At 41.0% G+C, this 13,101-nt stretch overlaps 1 long non-coding RNA gene across 4 annotated transcripts in view; it reads right to left on the reverse strand.

Annotated features, from left to right (window-relative positions):
* Positions 1 to 2,338: 2,338 nt before the first annotated feature.
* LOC127488535 (uncharacterized) overlaps positions 2,339 to 13,101 on the reverse strand; it is a 53,749-nt gene continuing 42,986 nt past the window's right edge. For 2 of the 4 annotated variants that reach the window (XR_011382912.1, XR_011382909.1), the window contains exon 3: positions 5,072 to 6,425. This is a non-coding gene — a long non-coding RNA (uncharacterized lncRNA). Of the gene's footprint in view, positions 3,859 to 5,071; positions 6,426 to 13,101 lie in introns of those variants that run through there. The other 2 variants (XR_011382910.1, XR_011382911.1) reach the window with 2 other exon arrangements.

Below are 13,101 nucleotides of genomic sequence, written 5' to 3' on the forward strand. Positions count from 1 at the left end.
TTAAATGTCTGGTAGAATTCAGCAGTGAATCCATCTGGTCCTGGGCTTTTCTTTGTTGGGAGGGCCTTTATTACTGATTCAATCTGACTCAGTTATGGGTCTGTTTAGGTTTTCTACGTCTTCCTGGTTCAGTTTTGGTAGATTGCATGTGTCCAGGAATCTATCCATTTCTGATAGATTTCCCTGTTTGCTGGCATACAAGTCCTCGTAGTAATTTCTGATGATTCTTTTTATTTCTGTAGTGTCTGTTGTTACATTTCCTTTTTCATCTCTGATTTTATTGATTTGGGTCTTTTCTTTTTTTAGTTAGTTGTGCCAAAGAGGTGTCAATTTTATTTATTTATTTTTTAAAAAAGCTCCTCGTTTGGCTGATTTTTTGTGATTTTTTTTTGGATTCAATCCTATTGATATCTTCTCTGATTTCAGTTATTTCTCTTCTTCTACTAGATTTGGGTCTGGTTTGCTGCAGATTTTCTAGATCCTTGAGATGCAGTGAAAGCTCATCTATTTGGTGCACATCCAATTTCTTGATGTAGGCACCTATTGATATAAATTTTCCTCTTAACACTGCTTTTGCTGTATCCCATAAGTTTTGATAAGATGTGCTGTTGTCCTCATTTACTTCCAGAAAGTTTTTTATTTCTTCTATGACCCATTGTTCATTCAGGAGCATGTTGTAAAATCTCCATTTGTTTGCATATGCTCTAGGGATTCCTGAGTTGCTAATTTCCAGCCTCATTCCACTATGGTCTGAGAACCCGAATGTTGGGTTTTTTAATAGTATCCTCTAGATTCCCCACAATATTTTTTAGATTTCTAATTTCCTCTTCTTTTCTTTGGTTTGACTGTTTACTTTCCTGTTTTCTGTCTTCTAAGTCCAATATTCTCTCTTCTGTCTCACTGACTCTGTTTCTAAGACTCTCTAATGTGTTTGTCATTTGATCTATTGATCTATCTGATGATTTGATCTATTATGTTTGTTCAGTACTCTGGCCTCAGAATTAGCCCTTAAGTCATTCAGAACCACCTGAAAAGCCCATGAGAGAATTTCAGGCATGGAATGCCAAGACACTCTGGCAAAAAAATGACCTAAATGAAAGATCTCTGTGAGTGAGATCCCGGTGGAAAGAACAGGTAATCAAAGGAGATACCTTTCTCTGAAAGGAGGAGAGAACTTCCACTTTGACTGTGACCTTGTCTAAATATTATCAGAGTTGGCGAACTCAGAAGGCCTCCATAGCCTTGGCAACGCATGACAAGAGCCTAGGGTGATTACTGATGCCATAAACAAGAGGGTCAATTTGTTAAGTCAACAACAGGAGTCACTGTGCACCTACTCCTCATGTAGGATCTCTGTCCTTAATGTGCTGTACATTGTGATTTAATGCTATAACTAGTACGCAAACAGTATTTTACACTTTGTGTTTCTGTGTGAGTGCAAACTGTTGAAATATTTACTTAATATATGCTAAATTGATCTTCTGTATATAAAAAGAATTGAAAATGAATCTTCATGTGAATGGAGTAGGAGAGGGAGTGGTAGAGGGAGTGGGAGAGGGGAGGGTTGAAGGTGGGAGGGAAGTTATGGGGGGCAAAAAGCCATTGTAATCCATAAGCTATATTTTGGAAAATTATATTCATTAAATAAAATTTGAAAAAAAAAAAAAAACATTTGTTGCATTTTCCGACTACAGAGCTCCCTGTCCCAGAAACAGCATGGCAGAATGAGAAGAATCCCAACTCCTGGGAGGGAGTTCCAATCTCTCATGGAAGGGAAAGAGAAGGTGAGCATTCATCCAAAGTTCTGTCTTCTCAGGGCTTCCTGAGGAACTGGTTCATACCTTGCCTGCCTTGGAGCTCGCATGGTAATGATATTAAATAGTACTAACTGCCCTCAGAGGTAGTGTAGTACCACAAACAGACACTAGGGGGAGGTTGAGGTGATGAGCTCTGGAGAACAAAGGCTAACCCCTTTAATTGCACAAATCACACACAGAAGCCCAGGAAAATTTGGGTGTGACCCGCAGTGTCTAGACAGTCTGCTGTGAAAGTCTTTCCCTGTAGGAAGCCCATCCGTAAGGACTGGGAGATGCTTTTTCCCCCAATGCTCAAATATCCATGGAGAGAACGAGAATGCATGGAAACAGGGAAATCTCACCTAATCAAATTAACAAACTGCATCTCCAGAGATAAAGTACTACATCTTCCTAAAAGAATGAAGATATTTGATCATCCCACAGCAAACTCACAATAACCACTTAAAGATTATCAGTATGCTAACAGATAACACAGATGAAACATAGAAACAAAGCAATCAGGAAAATGATGAACTAGCAAAATGGTAATAAAAATACAGAGACATAAACTCTAAAAGAAAAAATGAGCAGAAATATAGAAGATGAAGAATACAATAACTTTATTGGGATATTCAGTGGAGTGTTCAGCAGCAGAGTATCAAGAAGAATCAGTGGCTTTTTTAACTTTTCAAATAAGTTTTAATGAGAGTTGTATATTTTTAACATTTTATTTCAGAATAGGCTTAAATTTATACAACATAGATTGTGAGGTAGTCATACGAAGAATTCCCCTACACGCCTCACCTCATCATTTCCTGTATTAATAGTTCATTAATGTCTTAGTCACCATAATAGATCCACACACACAGCTTCTCTTAGTTTTTCTCCAAAAGCCTTTTATCACTTCATTCCTCCAAGCCTCTGGTTATGTATGAAAAATGTATAAAAAATCTATAATATGCCTCATTAAAAGGACCAAAAGAAACAATAACCAGACACAAAATCTGGAGAACACCAGCCTCACACATCATGTACGGAGAAAAGTGAGATTTGTAGGTCAAGAGCTTCATTTTGCTGCAGTTCCCACCAAGAGTCCAGACGCATGGTGTAGGGACTGAGATGAGCCTGTTTTCCTGAGGAGCCTCCACATGGCCCTCTTGATGTCCCTGTTCCTCAGGCTGTAGATAAAGGGGTTGAGCATGGGAGTGACCAGAGTGTACACCACTGAGGCCAAGGCACCCTTTCCAGGAGAAACCGAGAAAGCTGAGCTGAAATACACCCCAATGGCTGTTCCATAAAATAAGCAAATGACTGACAGGTGAGAGCCACAGGTGGAGAAGGCTCTGTACCTCCCACCTGGTGATGGGACTCTCAGAATGGAAGAAATGATTTTATAGTAATAGAAGAGGATCCCTGAGGTAGGGAAAAACAACCATATATGATAGCAGCAAGATACCTGACTATATCATTGGTGAAGGATTCAGAGCAGGCAAGACTGAGAAGTTAAGAAGGGTCACAGAAGAAATTAGAAATTTCAACATCCTTGAAGCAGGTAACTTTTAATACCATCATATTATTCAACAGAGAATCCAAAAGGCTGGCCACAAAGGACACCAAAACTAAGAAGCTACAGCGGCCAAGATTCATGATGGCCTGGTAATGCAGTGGGTGACAGATGGTGACAAACCAGTCATAAGCCATCACGGTCAGAAGCAAATCATCCATGCATGCAAAAATGAGAGAGACAACTATGTCAAGCAGCCCACATAGGAGATGACTGTGCTGTGAGTGTGGACGTCCACGATATCTTGGGAACCGTGGTGGAGATGAAACCCACAACAGCCAAGGACAAGTTGACGAGGAAGAAGTACATGGGGGTGTGGAGGTGGGAGTCTGAGCGGATGGCCAGGATGAGGAGCAGGTTCCCGAGCACCGTGACCAGGTACATGGACAGGAACAGCCCAAAGAGGAAGGGCTGCAGTTCTAGATCTTCTGAGAAGCCCATGAGATGGAATTCTGTGACACGTGTGATATTAGTGTTTCAATATATCCTGGAATCCTACTGGAAAAGAAAACAGTGTTGGTAAAAGGAAGCACACAAGCAGGCAATCAGCACATTTTATTATTTTTAGTTCAACCAGTTATGTGTATAGCATATGGGTAACTCTAAGGTTCTTAGAATAATTGAATTAAAGGGACAAATTGTGGTGAAATACAATTTTTTAAAGATTTATTTGTTTATTTGAAAGAAAAAGTTATAGAGAGGCAGAGACAGAGAGAAAAAAGAGAGGTCTTCCATCCACCAGTTCCTCCCCAGATGGCTACCACAGCCAGAGCTGCGCCAATCCAAAGCCAGGAGCCTGGAGCTTTTTCCGGGTCTCCCATGCAAATGCAGGATCCCAAGAACTTGGACCATCTTCTACTGCTTTACCAGGCCATAGCAGAGAGCAGGATCAGAAGTGGAATAGCCGGAACTCGAACCGGCACCCATATTGGATGGCAACACTGCAGGCAGTGGCTTTTACCCAGTACACTGCAGTGCCAGCCCCCATAATAATTTCTTTACAGTGATGAACTCAGTCTTCTTACAGCTTTTTCATGATTTGTTTTTTAAATTTTTATTTGAAAGTCAGAGATTGTGAGCCAAGGGAGGCTCTACTCAATATGAAACAGAGATTTTTTTATGCCTCCTCTGTGCCAAGGAAATAATAGGGTCTGAAGAACCCAAAAAAGTGGGGAGGGGATGTCATTATTCCAAAAATACACTGTTTATATGTTTACGAGGGTATATTTGTACTGTAAAAGGTTTTGTAGGAATGGAATTAACACTATCAATTAATTTTAATAGAATTGAACTTTGGGGTATAAAAGTCTTGTCATAATATGGGGAAATGTATATTATGAAAAACTTGTCATGATTTATTTTAGGCATGGAAAGCCAAGACACTCTGGAAAAAAAAAAAAAGAAGACCTAAATGAAAGATCTCTGTGAGTGAGATCCCAGTGCAAAGAACGGGGCCATCAAAGAAGAAGGTACCTTTCTCTGAAGGGAGGAACTTCCACTTTGACTATGACCCTGTCATAATAAGATTGAATCGGTGAACTCCAAAGGCTTCCATAACCTTGGCAACTCATGACTGATGAAATCTTTACTTAATATATACTGAATCGATCTTCTGTATATAAAGATAATTGAAAATGAATCTTGATGTGAATGGAATGGGAGAGGGAGCGGGAGATGGGAGGGGTGCGAGTGGGATGGAAATTATGGGGGGGAAGCCATTGTAATCCATAAACTGTACTTTGGAAAATTATATTTACTAAATAAAAAATTAAAAATAAAAAAATTGGGGACAAAATAAATTCAAATTTTTCATTCCATTTTTTCCATGAATGTTTTAAAGTTCTAGTACAAGGATAGGAGTAACAAGTCCTGGTACAGAAGTAGGAATGCACAGGGTCAAGCAGCTTATATTTTAGTGAGTGAATTGAAGATCAACCTTAAAATGGTAATAACAATATTCAAAATTTCTTTTGTCCACTTTTGATTCATCTATTGCATATACATCACATAAGAAGCTTCTATAAATCCATTCATTACTTAATGAGGTTTCAACTCAGATGAAAATGCCCATGTCAAAGATACTGGAAACATCCTCTATGCATAGGAATAATCAGCGATTGGACAGGTTTCAAAACTGCATGCTCTCTGGAACTGATGCATCTCCATTATCTCCCAACCATCAGAATGTATTAAGCAGAGTTCCCTAAGTTACAACACTAGGTGCCTTTGAAGTTGGTTGTCAATCTTTTCACAAATTCTGCATGGGAAATGGGACCTAACCCCTCATCTTAATGTCTCATATTGATATTAAGTAGCAAGAATAACGAGAACTGGAGGAAGCTGAAAGCTGAAGTGAACTCTCAAGAGAAAGATCTTCCCTGAGTTACCCTGTGCCTATTCATCTGTGATCTTTGCCTTTGAACTCAGCACCCTTCCCTGGCTGCTGCCCACCATGGTCTACAAAGAAACCCCAAAGGAAGAGCACAGCAAACAGGAGGTCTCTTCCTGGAAGGACAGAAAAGGGAAATGCCTGCTTGGGTCATCACAGGGGAATACCATCCATGTTCATTGTGTCTGAAATCAGACCACCTGATTCAGAATTGCCTACTGCTGCTTCGACCTGACAACCTGATGTGAATTCCATGAGAGTGCCTAGCCCCCTCTCCTCCTGTATAAAATAAAAATATGGGCTATGTGATGAAATGAAATGAGCTACTAAGGATGTAGAGTTCAGATAGTGGCACAAAGGCCTGTGATGTTTTGGTTACTGATATCCTCATCCTGAAACTCATGTTCACGTTGGAGTGTTCAGGGATAGCTTGTACAGACTTGTTTAAACCATCATGAAGGAGATGCCAGAGGGAAGAACAATCAGCATGAGAGGAAATAATTCATCCAACAGTCCCTCTTGTATCCACTGTATCCCACAGAACCCGCTGGGCTGAACTTCCTTGCTGTAGGGAATTACAGGAGAGTGAGCGTCCATTACCCTTTGATGCGTAGTGAGCAGTAAGAGTGGAGGTTGTCTTCGACAACCGGTCATAGGGTTCCCCATCTCGATGACTCTAGAGGAGGAGGAGACACAGGGACAATTTACTGTACTAGTGCCAGCATGGTATTTTTTATATTTTTTTCATTTATTTTTTATTGAATGGCAGAAACATACAAAGACAGAGAAACAGACAGATAGGACATCATTGATTCACTCCTCATATGCCCACAGAGCAAATGCTGCATCAGGATGAAGTCAGGAGCTGGAATTCAACCAGGATCTCCCTTGTAGGTGGTAGGGACCAAATTACTGAGCCATCATCTGCCATCTCTCAGGGTGCACATTAACACGACTCAAATCCAGGCACTCAATTATGGAGCACATGCATCCCCAGTGACATCTTTACTGCTGTGCAGAATGTCTGTCCCCGGAACCAGCATCTGAAAGTCTGAAGGCATGGGCTGATATTTCTTGTTTGTTGGGCACTTCAGGCATAAACAGTACTATTGATGTTGGTCTGTAAGCAGCACAAGAATATATCCCTCCTCTTCCCAGAATATTATAAAACCATCACACTGTCCACCAAATTTCCCACTCAGACAACTGTCAGATGTGCAGATCCATCTCTGTATTGTGTGTATATTTAGATTCCACCATAGTGCTCCATGATATATCCATGGTCATGTAGTCCAAAGAGTGACTCATTGCCTTTCTACCAGCAGAATCTCTCCAATGATTCACTATCAGCTGCAGCCATTCTGTGTAGAAGCTCAACAAATGTTGCCAGTGGCTTCGGTTTTGCTCATCATTTCACTCCTGACTGTATTTTCATTTGATGTCTAGTGAGTGTTATCAGCTCAGTAAGTCTTTAATGAAAATATACTTCAGGCCATAGTGATATCTGTAAGGAGGGTGGAAGAAGAAGACCCAGATCTTCATTTCCCTCACAAACCCATGCCTTCACAACATCTATGGACCAAATTGCCTTTCTGAGCACTCCACAAACCAATTAAGAGATTGCACCTCCCCAAGGAGCACAAAGCCAAGGAGAGCTGCATCAACGGATAAGAGCATGTGTTGCATTTACCTACCATGGCCCTCCATACCAGGAACCACGGGGCAGAAGAAGAATTACTTCCCAAGTCCCTGGTTTTCTCTTTGAGATAAGGAGAAGGTGCCATGGTCATCTGCAGTTCTGTCTTCTCAGGAGCTTCCTGAGGAGCTGGTTCATGGCTCTCCGGACTTAAGAAGCTAAAGTGATGGCAAAGCAATGTCATATCAGGGGCCCCTAAGAACAGTGGCAGTACATCTTGTTACAGAAACTGCAGGACCACAGAAGATCACCAAGGGGAGCAAGAGAGGATGAGTCCTTGAGAACAAAGTCAAACTCCTCCATCTACAAAATCACACACACACAAGCCCAGAGAAGATGCTCCCCAGAAAACCTTAGGCTGTCCACCACAATCTCTAGCCAGTGTATTGGTGAATGTCTTTCCCTGTATGACATCAATCCATAAAGACTGGGAGAAGCCTTTTTTTTTCAATATTCAAATCTCAACAGAGAACATAGGGAATGCATAGAAACAAAGAAATATGGCCCATTCAAAGGAAGAAATTAAATGCCCATAAAAAACTACTCACTCTGCCTTAAAGAAATGGAGATATTGATGGTCTGATGACAAATTTGTGTATCTTAAAGATGGTCAGTAAGCTAAAAGAGGACACAGATAGATGACTGAAAGGATTCAGGAAAGCAACACATGAGCAGAATGTGAATAACAATAAAGAGATATAAAAAGCAAACAGAGGGGCTGGCATTGTGGCATAACAAGTTAAGCCGCCACCTGCAACACTGGAATCCATATAGGGGCCAGTTCAAGTCCTGGATACACCATTCCCCATTCAGCTCCCTGCTAATGTGCCTGGGAAAGCAACAGAAGGTGGCCCTAGTAGTTGGGTTCCTGCCACCTACATGGGACACCTGGATGAGGATCCTAGCTCTTGGCTTAGGCCTGATCCAACACTGGCCATTGTGGCCATTTGGGGAATGAACCAGCAGATGGAAGATGTCTCTCTCTCTCACTCTCACTCTCACTCTCCTTCTCCTTCTCCTTCTCCTTCTCTCTCTATCTCGCTCTTGCTCTCCTATCTCTGTAATTCTGCCTTTCAAATAAATAAATCTTTTTTTTTAAAGCAAATGGAGAATTAGTGATAAATAACATGGTAGGTATGTGGAGTGTTCAGTGTAATGCTCAGTAACACTCTGTGAGAGAGGAAACATCAGTCAGCATAAGGACTGAGCCCCTGGAATTACAAAATCAAAGGAACCAAAGGGAACGAATGAAGAGAATTAGCCCAACAGGGACTCATAGGAGACTGTCAGCAGAGCAATATATTCATAATGCAAGTTCCACAATAAAAAGAAAAGGAAATAAGCATCCAGTACCCAGCCCTGTGTCTATATTTTGGATTAGAGCAATTTACAAGTAAGGTTTCTATTTTTGAGATCCATACATTTCAGCAATATTTCTCAGTGGCAACAAACCCAACCTTCTTAGCATTGTTTCATCATTCATTTTCTTTCCTGTATATGGTTAACTTTAGAGACACTCAGCTAAAGAGTGTTAGAAGAACAGGAATATGTGTGATAAGTTCATGATTGCAGTAAAATGTTTAAGACAAAATATAAACAGTGTCACTCCACCTTTCATCCTAATCAGAGGAAAATAACATTCAGCCCTGTTTTATTCAAATACTATGCAAAAAATTCCCAAATATAACATATTGATCATTTCTATTGATTGCTGGGGATGCATTATCTGGACTTTATAAAATTCAGGGGCCAGTGCTGTGGCATAGCGGGTAAAGCCAACGCCTGCAGTGCCGGCATCCATATGGGCGCTGGTTCGAGTCCTCACTGCTCCACTCCTAATACAGCTCTCTGCTGTGTCTTTGGAAATAGTTGAAGATGGCCCAGGTCCTTTGGCCCCTGCACCCCCATGTGGGAGACATTGGAAGAATCTCCTGCCTCCTTGCTGCAGACAGATCAGTGCAGTTCCAGCCATTGCAGCCATCTGTGGGAGTTAACCTGCAGATGGAAGACCTAACTCTCTCTCTCTCTCTCTCTCTCTCTCTGCTTCTGCCTCTCTATAATTCTACTTTCCAAATAAATAAATCTTTAAAAATATATTAAATGCAATGTTCATAATGAGAAAGTTTTTTTATGCTCCATTCATCTTCATAAATTTTCACCTTTTTTCTGATTTTGTGCCTTTATGAAACTAGATGCATACTCAAAAACGTGGGCTACATTTTAAAATTCTTTTCCAATGTTGATGCTAACCATGGCCTGGTGTACGTTAAATTTTAATAAGTATACTTGGACCAAATACACAAAATCATACATTATCACTGATCCCATAGATGGCATTAGTGCATGGTGCTATCTGAATCATTAAAGAATAACTAGCATTTAGGAGGTATATTCTATTTTTCATTTTTCTGAAAAAATTTATTTTATTTATTTGAAAGGCAGAGTTACAGAGAGGCAGAGACGCAGACAGGGATCATCCATCCTCTGGTTCACTTCCTGAGAGGCCACAACTGCTAGAGCTGGGCGAGGTCAAAGCCAGGATCCTGGAATTCCATCCAGGTCTCTACACTGATGGCAGGAGCCCAAGCACTTGGGTCATCACCCACTGCCTTCTCAGGTACATTAGCACAGAGCTGGACCAGAAGTGGGCAGCAAGGACAGGAACCTGCAGTCACATGAGATGCTAGCATTGAGGTGGTGATTTAACCTGCTGTGCTACAATACTGGCCCCAGCATCATTGTGTTGAATGACGTTTGTGGAATCTAGACAGAAAACTTGGGAACTGAATCTGGGTCCAGAGGAGGACTCCAAAGTGACTGGGAGGCCCTCAGAGCCATCACTGGCTTGGCCAAGGCTAAGAGCTCCAAGCTTATAACCTGGTGACCTTCAGAGATGCCTAATCAAGAAGAAGAGAGAAATCTCTGGCTATAACCAGAGTTCTCCATTGCTGCCTGGAGGCACTGTGGAAATTCCCCTTCATTGAGGCCAGAATCTGTAACCCTGAAGTTTCTTAATTCTCAGGAAGGTCCTTCAGAAACCTATGCATTTACTCCTTAGCCTTAAGCTCTCCTGTGGCCAGATCTCCCTAGGGTCTCTATCCTAAAGCTGATGAGAATTTCTTGTTGAATAAACAGAACCATGAGGTGTCATCTAAATGGAATATGTCATCTTATGAGCCTATGCTCATGGGTATATTGGAAGGTGAGAAAGTGGAGGGAGGGGAAGTGGGTCATGGGAAGACTTCAAAGGTCTTTTATTATGTTCATTTTAATTTTAAATAATTTTAACAGATTCAATATGATTTGTGGATGTAAGACTAAGAATATAATGAAATTCCCCTCCTCCCTTCCTCCCTTTCTCCCTCCTTCCTATCGTCCTTCCTTTTACCTTTCTTTTTTTTTAGTTTTTGAGATGACATATTTTAAATTTACATTACAGTACACTGGCTTACTACTTCACTGAATATGAAGCTTAAGTAAAAAGCAAAAGAATCTAGCTTTGTAGGAATATAGATAATAGCTTTAAATAACAATTGCATAGAAAAATGACCATTTCACCCATATTCGGGGATTCTTGTCATTTAGTCACTCATAATTTGTTTCAGTAAAATAGAACCAATGACAGTAACACCTAAATATTTCCTATGTGGTTATAAGATAATTAAGTCATTTAGACTTTAAGCCATTTCCTCCCAACAGTTTATGTACATGAATAAGTTTATGCATGTTGCAATGCAAATAATCATACAATACATTTTGTATACTATAATAGTTATCACAGATCATATGTTTTGGTCTTGTGGGGACAGGCTTATTTCACTAAGTATGATGATTTCCAGTTGCGTCCATTTTGTTGTGAAAGACAGAATTTCATCCTTTTTACAGCCGAGTGATATCTGGCAGTGTATACAACATCCACATTAGTAGGGAGCTGGATCAGTGTCAGGATTCAAACCTGAACCCACGTGGGATGCCAGCACCACAGGCAACAGCTTTACTCACTACACCACTGCACCAGCCCCAAGTATAATGTTTAATTCATATAGACAACACGCTCACATAAGGTAGCTAGGTTTCCATTGCCTTATGCTTTCTTTGTATTTGGAACCTATAAGCTCCTGTGTTCTACTCCTTCATAAAATACTGTTGTGAATGATAGTCACCCCGTTGTAATGTAGAGCACTAGAATTTCTTACTTCTGTCTCACTATTTTTGGTACCCAGTATCCAATTGCCCAAATTTTTTTACTGCTGTATCCCAGGTACCTAGAAGATCTTCAGTTTCCCTGATGACTCAATGCTGTATGTTCTCAGTCTCTCTGTGTGGGTTTTGAACTCCTGTAGGATTGGGATTCAGAGTAAACCTTGCTATAGATTTGAAAGGTGGATTTGCAAAATTCAACTTCAGTGCTTTGCATTTACCTTGCATGCTGCTGACCACCAGGTGGCCTGGCACTAGAGCTGCCACCCTGGGAGCTGCTACTGCCACCCCTGGGGCTCAGAGCCGCCATTGTTGGAAGTGTGGAGCCGAGCAGCACCACAGCGGCTGCAATGCAGCAAGCTCGGCCTCTCATTTGTAGATAGTTCTAATAACAACGATATTCCATTCCTCCATCCATCCCTCCCTCACCATCCCATACTTCTTTCTCCCTTTCTTTTAATTAGTTTTTGAGATAACATCTTTTAAATTTACAGTAAAAAGGCTTAATACTTCATCAAAAAAGAAGTTTAACAAGTACAAAGCAAAAAGATCCTAGTTTAGTGGGAATATAGATAATGACTATAAATAAACATTAAACAGAAAAATGAACATTTCACCCATATATGTTATATATGTTAATCACAAATAAAAAATGTTTTATTTCTTGAACTTTTGGTAGCACTTTTCTGTGGTTGTGTGTGTGTGTGTGTGTGTACACAGATATATAACAAAATGCAGCATTTTAACCATTTTCAAAAATGTTTCTTGGGAGCTGGTGCTGTGGTGCAGTGGGTTAAAGCCCTGGCCTGAAGCCTCGGCATCCCATATGGGTGCCAGTTCTAGTCCTGGCTGCTCCTCTTGCAATCCAGCTCTCTGCTATGGCCTGGGAAAGCAGTGGAAGATGTCAAAGGTCTTTGAGCCCCTGCACCCATGTGGGAGACCTGGAGGAAGCTCTCGGCTCTTGACTTCAAATCAGTTCAGCTCCGGCTGCTGTGGCCATCTTGGGAGTGAACCAGCAGATAGTGGACCTCTCTCTCTGTCTCTTCCTCATTCTAACTCAGTCTTTCAAATAAACATAATGAATCTTTTTTAAAAAAAAAGTTCTTTGAGTTATTTTGATCTACTTGAATGGCAGTATGACAAAGAGAAATCTTCTATCCACTGATTGACTCCCCAAAATGCCTGCAACAGCCAGAGCTGGTCCAGACTGAACCCAGGAGCCCAGAATTCCATCCTGGTCTCCTGTGTGTATGGAAAGGGCCAAAGCACGTGGACGATCATCTGCTGCTTCCCAGGTTGTATTAGCAGGGAGCTGGATGAGAAATGGAATAGCAGGGACTTGAATAGGCACTCCACAATGCAGGCACCCAAGAAAGCGCTGAACGTTTTGCCACAATGCCAGCCCTATTGTAACCATTTCTTAGTGTATAGTTCAGTGGCACTAGACACATTCCAA

Source organism: Oryctolagus cuniculus, chromosome 16 (assembly GCF_964237555.1).
Source record: "Oryctolagus cuniculus chromosome 16, mOryCun1.1, whole genome shotgun sequence".
NCBI lineage: Eukaryota > Metazoa > Chordata > Mammalia > Lagomorpha > Leporidae > Oryctolagus > Oryctolagus cuniculus.